Below are 14510 nucleotides of genomic sequence, written 5' to 3' on the forward strand. Positions count from 1 at the left end.
TCTGCTGTAGGTGTAGGTTGATCCTGAAGCTTTGATGAAGCATCAGTCAAGGGTCTATAGGGAGTGTCCCGAGTCATGACTTCTGTGTCATCTGTATAAGAATCAATCACCATCCCAGGCACATTTATGGGTGGGAAACGTTGAACAGAATATTCTCTACGGTTACTTTTAGTGTATTCTTTATGGACAGTGTCTTCTGCACTAGACATCCTGTCTTTCCCATATTGTTCACCAGAGAGGTGCATTGTTTCATAATCTGGCTTTAAGACCACATCTGAAACTTTAAGATTTTCAAATGTAGATAAAACAGAATCCACCAGTTCACTTGCTTGAAGGGTTTCTTCTGAGGGTTTTGCTCTTGCTCCTGAGCAACATCCTTTGTCATCACCCCTATTTATTTCACTCCTGATTGTTTGCAATATCTGACTGCCAACATCCTTGGCACAGATGATTAAATTTGCCTGATTTTCCTGAGTAGTCCTGCTTTGCCTTGAGAAATCAACGTTCATTAACACACCTAAAGGTTCTGAATCTTCACTAAGATGCTTACGGGGTGCCGAGTTTGTTACTGACATGCTTTTCTTAGTCAAGTGTGGTTCACTAAAGCTCAGGTGTGAAACCTGGACTGAAGGAGGAAACATCTCAAGTGAATCTGCTGATCTCTGCTCTTTAGCAGATAAAACTTTCCTTGCTTTGAACAAAGACAGGCTCTTCTGATTCCAAAAGTGTTTCAGTTTGTTCTTCACAGTTTTGAAGAGTTCCTCAGTCATTGTCCTAAGGTGCTCAGCTCTTCTAGTATCAGTTTTAATTTCTGATGTTCCTGGTAACAGGGCTGTATCAGAACTTTCTAATTTATCTTTGTAGTCTGTTGAGAAAGAAATCTTCTCAAAGCATGTAGCGTAATGTAGTTTTTCTAAAACATCAACAACAATATCTGAAGCCAGTTCAGTGGTTTGCACATGAGAAGAAGAGTCTGAGGACATTGCTTCTTGAGCATGTTTTGTTGCATCCGGTGTTTTACATACATCATCAGCTGTACTGTTTGGTTGCTCTGGGAGATGGGCAAGTCCAGAACATATAAATTTTGCAGCTGCTTTTTCAATAATTTCACTTATTATCCTTGTTGCTGTACGATGGAATACAGAGCTGGAGGTCCTCGGCATCTTCTCTGATCCTTCACCTTCTCCATCTGATATGATGCTCTCTCCAGAAGAGGAAACACTCAAATTGTCCTCAACCAAGTTCATGTCCATTTGCCCAATTTGCTGTTTTGAAGAAATGTTCTCAGATGACACCACCTTTGGAGGATATCTACAAATCTCCATTGTAATTTGATTAGGGACTTGTCCTGTTGCCTTATCAATATCAGATAATATGATTTCTTCAAAAGGAGATATCTGGGATTTTGATTGATCTTGAATACTCTCCTCTCTTATAAATGTAGAAGCATCTCTCTCCCAGTCTTTAGGATATGGTGAAGGGCTTTTAATGGTGTCTAAAATATATTGCTCTTCAAGGTACTCCAAAACTGAAGTAACAACCTCTCTAGCCAGAAGGCTTTCATCTGAAGCCTTCTTTGCCACTGTTGTGCAATAAATCTCCTGGTCTAACTCTTTTTTCATTGCGTCACAAATGGCTCCAGCAGTTTCTACTGTATAGGTGCACAAATCTGAAATATCTGACACAGAATCAGAAAACACTGAAGTTTTTGATGAAGAGCTGACGCTTGAGCTCTTTGCATTGATTTGAGCAGGAGAACTGGAACTAGATACATCTTCTTTAGTCTGGGTGAGTAAAGATTTGAGCTTTCCAAATATAGTCCTTACGATGCCTTTTGCAACTGAACTAAAGTCAAAAGTATGATCAATGGATCCTCTTTCTGTGCTGCCTCTAGAAGTTTGAGGAGCAGCAGGAACATTTTTATTGGATTCTTGCAGATATTTATTTGTTTCAATACAATTCAGTGCAAACAAAACATTTTCAAAAACAGAATTTATTTTTTTGGGAATCTGAGATTTTGGACTTCTTTTTTCCAAAATGGAGATTTCTGCAGCTTCTGGGAGCAATAATGACTCTTTTGAGTTACTCTCATGTAAATTGTTACCCACAGGGGTGAAATCCCACTTTGTTTTTTCAATGATCTGAGATACTATCTGCTCAGCAATTTCAATGATTTTGGCTTTAGAGATCCCAAAAGCAATATCACTGTTTGCTCTTTTCATTCCCACACTTGATTCCGAGGAGTGAGACTTTAATTTGAAAGATGGGGGGCTACTGCCATTTGTTCTTTTCTTAGTCACTTTTGCCTCATCTCTCTCATTCTGCTGGGCATCAGGACTCTGAAGAAGGTAGTTCTTCTCCACAGATAAGCTGGAGGAGGGTGAAATCGTTTCTAAATTTTTCAGAATTGCTGACACAAAGTCACTCATTGATTGGTTATCGCCTGAATATGTTTCTTTCACGTCACTCATCTTATTTTCAGTATTTGCTTTGCAGAATTCACTCTTGACTTCTTGTAAGACAGTACTGATTATTTCTGTTGCCGTGACAGCTAACTCCGCCTCATCATATTGTTCTGAGTGGAGTCTCTGGGATTGTCCTATGGCATGTAGGTCACCACCATGGCCACCCAGGAGTCTACAGGTTGACCCTGACTCAACAGCGCTTGTGAAAAAAGGCTGGAGTCTTCCAGAGACAACTTGTATAATCTCACTGGCAACCTCTGAGGCTACAGATTCTGTCTGTGCTTCTAGATTAACACGCACAGTCTTAGGGGTGGGAATTCTTTGCTTATTTTCTGACAAGGCAGAGATGACAAGTCCAAGAACACCATCCACAAGTTCAGTGGCAAGGTTATTCGATCTGCAGCGGGTAATCAAGACACCTAACGCACAACACTGGGGTTCCATCAGCTGAGCAGGAAGCTGTGCTTCAGTGAGGGCTCTGCTAAGGACATCCTGTACTATACGTTCTGCTTTTGTAATTATACTTGACTTAGTGATTCCAAAAAGGTCCTTCAAAGGTTCTGAGAGGGGCTTTCCAGCATCTTCTCCTCCATCAGCAACCACAATCTCCTTCGAGGGTGTTCTGGATTTAAAGCAGGGTGTATTTTTCCCTGTTTCTTCTCCTGAACTACCCGAGGACGAGAGGGGTGAAGGGAAGGGAGTGGAGATCCTGCATCTCGTTGACCAGAAGCTACTGCTCCTACTCTGGGACTGCCATGTGGACCCTGACTCAGTACCAAGCAGAGAATGAGAACTCAGGGTGGCCTCCTCACTACTGCTGAAGTAAACCGGGGACTCAAAGGAGCAGTGAGACACGCTCCTGCTCCTCTCTTCACTGTAAAGCGAGATGGCTGGAAGCAGCACTCTGATGATAGACGCTGCCACCCACACCACTATATTCTCCGCCATTTCGTTAAGCTCTTCCGTTGTTATCTGTTTTAAAGCAATAGTACAAAAGTAACCACAGAGCACGAAAAATGTTCAGTATACAGTACACCTATCAATATAAGACCTACTTTTACTTACTTGTCAGGGTTCATTGTTTCCCATGTTAACATTTAGAAATTTGCAACCAAATTTTGAATGCCAGCACAGATGCAACTAATACAAATATACTGTTGTCTATACAGTATAGTAAAAATCTATTATAGATATACTGTTGTATGTCTAGAAAAATATATACAGTACAGTATTTCTAATATATAAATGAAGCAAGAACAACAGAATACCAGTCTAACCAAAGAAATAGAATGGTCAGTATTGCACATTTTAAGTGGATACCTTAATTTATAAATAATTAAATGTGCAGACCCCTGTTTCATTCCAGAGGAGGCAGTGTCAAAGGGTTCTTTTGGCATCGAGTCTATGGTAGAAAGTGAAGTCACCCCCTTGGAACCTTGACAGCTTAATATTCTCTGGCAAAGAGGCGCAGACCTTTGGCATAGTGGAATATCTCTGCTCTGAGGAGTGGCTATGTGGCTCTAACGCCAGGGCAGCCACAATCAAAACCTAGTGGGAGCTGAGCTGAACATGTCAGGGAAGGAACCACTAAGCAACAGCTAGGTGGACTAAATTTCAGGATTTACTGTACTGAAGGAACAAATTAACATATTTCTTTACATTTGTTCTTTAGTTATGACACTGTGCATTTTAACCTCAAGGAGCTATCTGGAAAAATAAAATGCATCCATTACATTCAGATAAGCAGTGTACCTTACCTGTCCATATAAACTTTTCTCAATCACCTTCCTTTCACTAAAAAACATTATGATAAAAATTAATTAGTGTGACATTGCTACTACATGGACAAAATACGAACTATATTTTGCAATAATAAAAAATGGTGACTAATTAACAATATATAGGCATCTTTTCTAGTGGCAGAACAATTAATCTATTTTAAAGCATATTCCTGTGTAAAAAAGATGGCCTCCTAACCACGATTGTGTTCGTACTTTTTCAATTTACCTACTGGATGTCTAAAACTTGCTTAGGTTTTTACTTTAATATGAGAGGCTTATAAAATAAAAATCACCACAACAAAATAGCACATTGGAAATGATAAATCTTAAACTTCAAACTGCAACTGTTCCATAACACTTTAGCGAGTATGGTACAATCGTGTTCCTATGTGAAGCAAGATCACTGGTAATTTACATCATTGTGTTTTCAACAACAACTACTTGGTCAGGCGCAATGTATCTAACCAGTTTCATACTGGGTACCTCATAATTGACACATGACAAATACAGTTCAATTCAGAAAATAAATAGTAATTCTGCATTGAAATGTGCAGAAATATGTCATGTTTATGTTTGTACCCTGTTAACTTCATAGAGATTAGACCTTAGAGAATTTAAAGATTCTGTGAAACAGGCAGTTTGACCAGAGGTGCCCAAACGTTTGCATACAACTGTATGTTGTTGCTGCATCTTTCAGGACAAGGCCCAAAATGCGTTTCCAACACATTTGATGACTTAGTGTTACTTAGTTGTTACTGCCCTCTGGTGGTTGTTGATTGAAACATAACATCCATTCAAACACGACCAGACATTTCTCCCACTGTCAATACTTCAGCAAAACTTCACATTTTATACCGGTGCCACAACAAATTGTTATTATGCTAGAAATTTGTTTTAATATGACTAATATATTATTGTTGTAATGCAGTATGATCAGAGTTATACATAAGTACAATACAACAGTTTATTTTTGCGAAGGTTCAGTGTTCAATGTCAATGTTCTAGTCATTACAACAAAGTCAGTCTATGGTAAACTATATCTAGGATTTGGAAAAATGCACATGAGCTAACACAACAATATGCACATGTTCTGTACTGTTAACAGACTGATTCATGCATTCGCAAAGAGAGAAAAAGCAATTTCACGAACTCAGCTGGGGAAGTGAGCTCAAAATAGAAAACAGTTGCTCTTTAAACATTTACGTATCACCATACTTAAAATGCTTAAAATAAAAACTTTATGTAAGCACTGATGCTTAACATACCACAACTGCAGAATGTAGGACTTACCCATCAGACAGCTGACTGATCAGAGGGACTTCATGAAACCATTTGGAATCAGTAGTCACCTCTTCAGTGGAGAGAAAAGAATTATTGTCGCATTAGAATTCTCATGGCATGCATAAAAAAGTGATCAATCCAATTAACATCCAAAAAAGGCAAAAAACATGTATTTATTCATAGATACAATTAGGATGCTGATTAAGATTTATTTATCTGTTTACCCATATAATTTAAATCATTTTCACACCTTAGCTCACAACACTTTTACTGCACCAGACTGTGGCACAATGGCTGCCCAGAGATCCCCAGACTTAATTGGAACCTTTTTCAGCCTTAACAGTAGATGTTACCAAAGCTTTCAAAACCCAACACTTGTGAATTAATCATTGACATGTTTTTATCTGAATTAGCTATACAAATAAAACTGAATTGAACTAAACTGATTTTTTGGATTATATGTTCCATTGTCTTTCACAATATCTTTCAGTATCTCAGCACCCACTGAATTTCTCTGCAGCTGCTTTGGAAAATTTGTCAAAACATAACTTTTTTCAAAACCTTTATTTTTTCTAGAAACAAATGAAAATACTGACCTTTGGTGATTTTAGAACTTTTCTCATTAGCAATGGTAACATCTCTATTCTCCGTGCTAATGATCTCAGTAGAAGCTGTGCCACAAAGAAAACATCCTTTTAGTTGAATAGTTATTTCAGATAGTTTAGATCAATAGATACTGTAAATGTTTTTAAACAAAATGTGGATTACAGAAATGTTGAATATAATGTATGTACATGTTGTGGCTGGAAATTAAACAATCTGAAGATAATGAAGGATTCCTTCTTAATGTATTATTTTATGATACCTGCAACTTATTGCGTGTTTCCCTTTAAAAAGTTTTGATCTCAGTACATACATATTATTCTTTTCATACAGCCATATGACTGAAAAGCTTTGGAATTTTGTAATTGTAGGTGTTTATTAAACAAATTCTACAGTTCTGTAATCAGTAGTAAACCTGAAGATGGTCAACCTGCATCATTCCTTCTAGCCAACAAACTAAAACACATTAAATTGTGAACTTAATCATAGTTGCACCACTGCAAATTATTGGATCTAGAAGCTTACCCTGTTTTCCAGGCTGAAGTATTTCATTAAAATATTGCCTTTTAATACGGTCTTGCATTTCTCTCTCAAAATCCTTCCTTTCCTGTAAACTCTCATTTAGCTTTTGCTGCTGGAGAGCAACCTTCCTTTTATAATATTCAAATGCCTGAGAATGACAGAAAACCTTTCACAAGTGGCTATTGTTTAATGAAAAAGGAAAGCCTCTCAACAAAAGATGAAAAGGTCCATCTCATTGTTGAACATCTTGTTAGCAGTAGAAAACTTCCCATCCATAAGGTCACTACAGGAGACTCCAATCTCATCTCAATCTACAGCACCCTGAAGCTGGGAAGCTGGGTCTGGTCAGAGCTCAGAAGAAGAAAGGCTGGGTCCGACATTACTTGGATGAAAGACTCTGTGTGTAGTTCAGAACCTTGCAGGCTGGATATAAGAGATTGAAGCAGCAATGTCTCTCCTCTAATGCTTAGGTAATGAAGAGGAGAGATCATCAACCACCCTCTTGGATCCTCTTGGGGAGATACCCCTGAGGGATACTTTAGAACAGCCAATTATGCAAAGCAGCATGTCTCTGGGATGTTACTTGGAATTAAAACCCACAACACGCAGAATAAATGCCACACAGGGAGGTGCCCAAGGCTGGAGATAAACCATGGGCTTTGGAGATGCAGTGCTATAACCATGAATTGGAGGCACCAAACACTACCAGAATATGGTGTTTTGGCACCTCTGTAGCATATCTTGGTATAACCACCCTAGAGTAGATGCACAATATAAGAGGTGCCAACATACCATGATTATTGTGGTCACCGAGGATCCAAAGGTATTAGTTTAGGTTATTAATTTAAACCTATAGGTGCTCATCTTGGAAATACAACAAAATATAGCTGCAAGGTCAGTGTCAAGTCCGGAATTTGCATGAAGAAAAGTTCACCTTAAGAGGATGAATCCAAACATTCATTACTCCAGTACCTTTTTGTGCCTTCTAGCTCTGGTCTGATTCTTCAGCTGGGCCTGTCGCACCTCCCTCCGGGCATCTTCCTCTATTCTCATATGTAAAGCCCTTTCTCTGATTTTCCACATCTGTAGAGCCGTCAGTGAAAAGGCAAAGCCGATGAGAAACAGCAGAAAGCTAGATTGTGTTGAGCACAGAACAGCTACGCTACTAGATATTTATATTTATATGTCACCTGCTTATAGGTGGTACATTAAATATTGAGGAATCTGTTAGATCATGTGGAGCTGAATCTCTCCCCTTTTTACAATTTAGCAAATGAGGCCTTTGGGCATTTTTCAGCATATTAGGAGCATTCAGCAGCTGAATGTGGTCTGGGAAGCCCAAAGACAAAATAACTGGGAAAATAACATACCATACAGCAATGTACAGTGAGAATGTGAAAAAAAAACAAGAAACATGATTAAGCTGATGTAGAAAACCGATGAGGCTAAATACTGTATATTGATAATGCCGGTGATCTGAAAGCTGATAAATCAATGAAAGGGGTGAATAAACTATGTGTTTCAAAAGTGAGTTAAGCTACAGTGTGAAATGTAGGATTCATAAAAGCGTATGAAAAGTGTCTGAAGTCTAAGTGTGACAATACAGTAACATGATTCACTAAGGGTATCCACTCTGCAGAAATCTGTTCGGCTGGAAGAGGCGTATACACTATAAGGTGAGATAATTTTTTTAATGAGCATTTTGCAACATAAATGCTTAATTACTTGTCAGAAACACAACATCTTTTAAAACAGTTATGCTAGAGATCCTGTTATCTTTTGCTTGCTCCCCAATCATGCTGTATTTACAGAGGTGTCACAAGGTCACTTGCCAGAGTGGATATAAATGTCTCTAATCAGTTTAAGATGCAGAAGGAAACCAGCTATTAAAGATCTCCCATCCAGGTGATGACCAGGAGCAGCCCTGGGTCACAATAAATCAAACTGTATTCTCATACCTCAGCCTGTCTGCATATCTCCTCTGTTTTCAGAGCTCCTGCCTGGTGCCTTCATAAACAACAACAGCAAAGAAAGCTTCATCCACAAGGCAATGTCAGACAGCAGCAGAGGAATTTGTGAATGTGGTATTTCCGTAGAGCAGATGTTCATCTTTTGGAAAACTTTGACTCAGTCAAGACTTCCACTTGCTTGCACAATTAATTAACTTAAGGCAAACCTTTACTTTCAGTTGTATTCTTGACATCTAATGTTTAAACATAACAGTAAAATATTTACACATATTTACAGCGAAACAAAAAAAAATGTGATACAAATACAACAAATCAGGAATCCAAAAGGCAGGAACTTGCTGTTAAAGAGTGAGGAGCTTCCGTATGTTATTACCTGTCTCTGTTAGCCATAAACTGGTCTGAAATATTCTTGGATCCTTCCTCAAGGAGCCATTCCCTCACATCGGTGAAGCTGATATCCCTGGGAATCTCGTTCTGCTCCTGGAGCTCCAAGAACTTCTTCACTATTGTTTTCTGAAAGCCAGCACAGCCTTTTAATAGAGTGCCACACTCCCTTCATTGCAAGGTTCTCCTAAGCACTATTATAGCCGAGTGTTCACTTCAAAACCAACACTGACTTTTTCCATTAGATTTTTAATTTGAACTCACACCGATAGAATGTGTTTGCATATGTATAAGAGTGAAGGCTGAGCTACTGTAGTTTGTTGATCTAAACATTTCAATTTAAGATGTATATCTTGGATACAGTGGTTAACCTTGTTATCTCGCAACACTGGGGCCAGGGGCTCTATTCTGAGCCTGAGGTGATTTGTCTGTGTGGAGTTTGTATGGTCTCCCCATATTCACATTGGTTTTTCACGGTTTGCTCTGGTTTTCTCCCACAGTCAAAAGCCATACTATACTGGTAGAAAAAAAGGTTTCTAGGAAAATTGGTTCTAGAGTGAATTTGTGTCTGTGTGTGTCTTGCAATGGACTTAATTCTGGTCAAGGGTGTATATCGCCTTAAGCCCGTTGCTTTCTGGGATAGGCCCCGGCTCCCTGCAGCCCTTAGATGAGGCGGTTAGATTAGATGACGTGGATGGAAAGGGATGGATGGAAGTTCAAGTCGTTTTTCAGCCTTGTCTGGCAAAGAAGACTTATAAATTCTGTTTTGGACTACACACAAAAGCTGCCTGTATTAACATGTGTTTGGAAAAATACATTTTTTTGCACTGAAAATGGATTAAAGTCTACAGAGCAGTACAGATAAGCAGTGAATGCTCCGATTCGGGTGGTACAATTAGTGGTTTTCCACAAAGAAAAACATCCAGATATATTGCCCAGCCTCAATGAATAAAAAAACTATCTTTTTTTAACTCTGTTATCGTGAACAGAGAAGACTACAAGGCGACCTGTTTCAAATATTCAAAATCCTCACAGTCAAGTCTGCTTGTTGAACGCTGACTTCTTTCAAGAAACAGCTGGATGAGACTCACAGACCAATTAGCAAGTAATTACCAAACAGGCTAAAGAGCTTCCTCTCATTCGTAACTTTTCTTATGATATGAAACCCATATCCTGCATGCAGAAAGGACTATATGGGCTATAAACAACACAAAGTATCATGAAAAGATGTACAGTATGGCTGAACTAACAAGAAGAAGCTAAAATAGGCTAGAGCAGTGACAAACATAAGCAACAACATCGTCAGCGTCAAAACACTAAAACAGAAATGAGCTTCATAGCAATTAGAGAAGAAACTGAAAGAAAACATTGAAATTGATCCTTAGAATACAAACACAGTCAAGGTAGAGACTTCCTTGAAGATGACATGATGACAGCAGTATATTCAAAAGTGCATAATGGAGAGATCTTATGGAAGCCTTCATCTAGAAACGTTACTGATTGAGGGCTGGATAAAGGCAGAAGTCTATGATGAAGAGTCAGAATCAGATGGACGGTTGTTTAAAAACATCACACTTACCTGTTTAGTCACATAATTTTTGTCATACTGCAACTTCACATTGCTAAGGTAGTTATGATATTGATTGTATTCTTTCAAAGAGCAGAGGACCTGAAAACAGACAAAACATGTTTCAAGTACTGTCTAGGAGGTTAAATGTTTTTATTTTTATTTTACAAATCTAGAGCACAGTCAAGTACTCTGTGTTTGAATATCTATTGAGCATAAGGACTTTAGCACAAACCATAGGCCTGCTTTGATTACATCTACTATTACATGCTTTGATTACAACCAAAGGCCTGCCCACCGAATACATCTATGCTGGAGTGCAGACATGAGTTAAATCACGCTACTGGAAACTATTACAGCTAAATGAGCTAGAACCTGGTCTATTTTTTTTGACAACACCTCACTCCTTCACCATACCAAAAAAGCCTCATTCTTTGCACAAACTCCAAACAGCCTTACTTTCTTCTGCTCATTGATTAAGCCTCTGTTCTGCAGAGACTCCTGCATGCCCTTGCGATGGTAATAGGTGCGCAGGTGGGGGTCATGGAGGCTGTTGTACTTCGAATCCAAAAGGAAACCACGGGGATCAGTCAGAGTGAAGTCAGGAGATGGCTGGTGCAGCTGAAATAGAAGGTAAGTATTTTATTAAAACATGATATGTACAGGTAAACACAGATATGTACAGTATCCCCCTATGTTTCTGAACATAAAAATGAGAATGTTTTTTTTCTCCCCCCTCCGAAGGCGGTCGCCAGTTTCTTGGAAGACTACTCCAGAATCGCTGTTATCATTTTTTTCTACGTTCTTGAAAATCAAATTCCAATTTCTCAGTCATTGTAGCCAACTAAAAATATCTACATTGCAAAAAGACAGTAAGCACAATAAGCTTTAAGGCATACAGTACAGGTGAATTTCAATAATGTGATCAATATACTGCGTCTAGAAAAATATATAACCTTACTCCTGATGTTATATGCACAAAGATGTCAAGGGAAGACAGTTTGCTTACAGTTTAATCATTACAGCAACCACATTATACTAACACACACAGAAATGTGTTAATGTGTCCCAGGTATCATTTCATATTATACAATTTTACATGTTGGTTTACCCCTAAAAAGAAAGAAAATCATGAATAAACATGTCATTTTTTACAATTTAAATGTTTGGATTTAAATAAGAATAAATGTATTCATGCTTTTCATTTTAGGTTACACTTACTTTCTCCGAAAGAGCAGTCCTGCAAAATTGAGGTTTAGTCCCTGGGATTAACGGCAGTTTAGTGCCGACGGGTCTCTCCAACAGCTGCTGCTCTCCCTGCAGTGCATACAGCATGGTGTAGCAGCCCTGAAACACAGAACATAACTATCGTACCTCACAGAACCACAGCCAAAACGCCAGAAAAAACAAGCAGAGCTGATGGCAGAAATGATTTCATCTGTCACAGAGTGAAATAAAATGGGTGTGGGGGCAACAGCAGGTATCAAGGACAATGTTGACTTTGCATAGAAGTTTGTATAGAATGACCAGTGACTTCAATGAGGGTGGTAATATGTGTCTTTCTTTGTTCTGGGGCTTCCTACTGATCAAAGATGCTATTGCAAACATTGTTAATTACCACACAGTTCAGAGAAGACACATGGCATGTCAAAACTGGCCTAGCCGAGCCTCAGACTGAGGAGGTGGATCTAGAACATAACAATTCTAGAAAATCTAGAATGTTCTAGAGCAATCTTACACCTGGCCATCTGTATATAGCCATTTGATCAATGAGCCCCAAGAAGTTAGCTCTGCTTACACCCAAAACTATCAACCCCCCCCCCCCCCCCCAAAGAAAGGTAGGGGGGCTTTAATAACCCCAGTGACAGAGCCAGAGCACACAGAAACAGAAGAAAAAGGAATAACCAATTTGTACCACAGCACCCAGGAGAGGGTTCGGACACCAGGGACTCTCTACAGTGAGCAAGGGAGGAAGGCTTTAGCATTGTCTTCCTCCCCTCTCTACTCAAAAAATTGACTCAGAGACAAATTGGGGGGCATATTAAAAAACAGACTCAGTCAGGACTGAGGAGGATCCCTAAGACTACACAGAGTTTCTTTGCTATGACAGAAGCAGGCACACCAGGTCTCCAACTGGGGCTGGGTTTGGGAGAATATTTGCAGCTGGACTTTTCCTTTGGAACTCTGGTTTTGGTAACTGGGGTCAAATGGGGCTCTTGAGCTGGTCTGCAATATGTTCTGTGAGTAAGTAAGTACCTCTGGTGGATAAGTTGTAATATTTGTTCTGTGGATTAGGCTATAATAGATACTGGAATTGCAAAGTACTGTAATACAAATGGAAATTATGTAGGATGACTTCTGGTCTGTGGATGCACTAGTGGTTCTGGAAGATAAAAATAACTTGTTGCTGGGGGAAAAGGTCTTTAGAATTGCTAGGTGGCATAATCAGCTACAAAACTAACTTTTAAAAGCAGTCCCTGCATTTAAAGGCCACGGTTCCTGACATATCTTTTTATAGATAGGTAAGAAGAGTTACCCTAGGGTGTTCAGAGGGCTAAATCAGTTCATAACATTCTTTTTTTTTTCTTCTGCACAAACGAGTTGATTCTCTAAGTCTGTTTAGAGTTTTAGATTGGGAAGGCATATTCTCACCCAAGACATCTTAAGAGAACAAAAGAAAAGTACAGTACGTATATTCCCATAAAATACAGAAAGGGTTAACAATAAATTATTAACCCACGATTTCAGAAATAGAACACATAGCTGGAATTTTAAAATCATGTTCCATTTATTTTACCTTCTAGAGCTTTTGAAACAGTATTAGAAATATTACTACGAGGTGTACGTTTTTACTGTTTTACTAAACCTTACATTTTAAAGCTAAACTAATGCTGATTTTTTTTTTAAATTCACTACCTAAAAGTTCAAATATATAAACGTATGGATAGTACACTCACAGCTCCAGATCCCGGTTTCTTTCTCTCCATTTTTATCCCTGATATCGTTCCATTAATCCATTAATTAATTAATCTATTTTGAAAACAAATCCGTCGTGTTCGTGAGCGGTAAAACTTTATTTTGTATAATACGGACTTGAGCATAAACCACGGTATAACCAAAATGTTGTCTATTACGTCAGATCTGCAAAGCAGTTGCCTTATCTGACGTATCCAGCGTGTACAAGTAAAGACGTCATTAAAAGCTGCAGCAGGGAAGCTACAGTATTCGTCCCTGTACGGACTTGTTTTTTTATATATATATTAATAATTAGGTTTTAATGAGAAAATCCACACAAAAGGGCGATGTCCGATTTAATGTTTAATTTGAATGTCGCCATTCTAACTCAAAGCCTTCACGGTATCAAACCTGTGTGGTCACACGTCCCAAACAGTCTGGCTCTGCCAGTGGAGCCGAGAGACCCCAAAAATATAACACACGGTTTGCCTTTTAATAATTTACACCTCTAATCCTTTGGGATGGAAAAGAAGTGTAGAAATGCAATTTTAATTATGGTCAATTCTGGTATTGTAGCCATATATAGTTATACAGGTCTTGTCCTCAACAACTCAGGAGCTGGGTTCGAGCCAATGCAGTGAGGTACGAACTAGGGTGGGAGCGGCGAGGGCACAAGCCCTAGAACCCGAATCCGTTACAATAACAAAAGGACAGACAATGAAATATGGGCTATTTCGAACTCGCAAATGTGAGATATAAAGAGTTACTAAGTCAGAATTCAGAGTTGCTAAGTTGCAATTCTGAGATACCATAGCGCGTTTTTTTTTACTCCCTGGCGGAAACGGGCTTCCATAGAAAAGCCTGGAATGCAAGTGTAATCCTTACTTAAGTGGAGCCGGCTTTTAGAACTGGCTATAGTTGCTCACGGACATAGCGTTGGCTTTATGAACTACAACTCCCATAACGCACTACTCAAGTTTAC

Source organism: Lepisosteus platostomus, chromosome 11 (assembly GCF_059453375.1).
Source record: "Lepisosteus platostomus isolate fLepPlt1 chromosome 11, fLepPlt1.hap1, whole genome shotgun sequence".
NCBI lineage: Eukaryota > Metazoa > Chordata > Actinopteri > Semionotiformes > Lepisosteidae > Lepisosteus > Lepisosteus platostomus.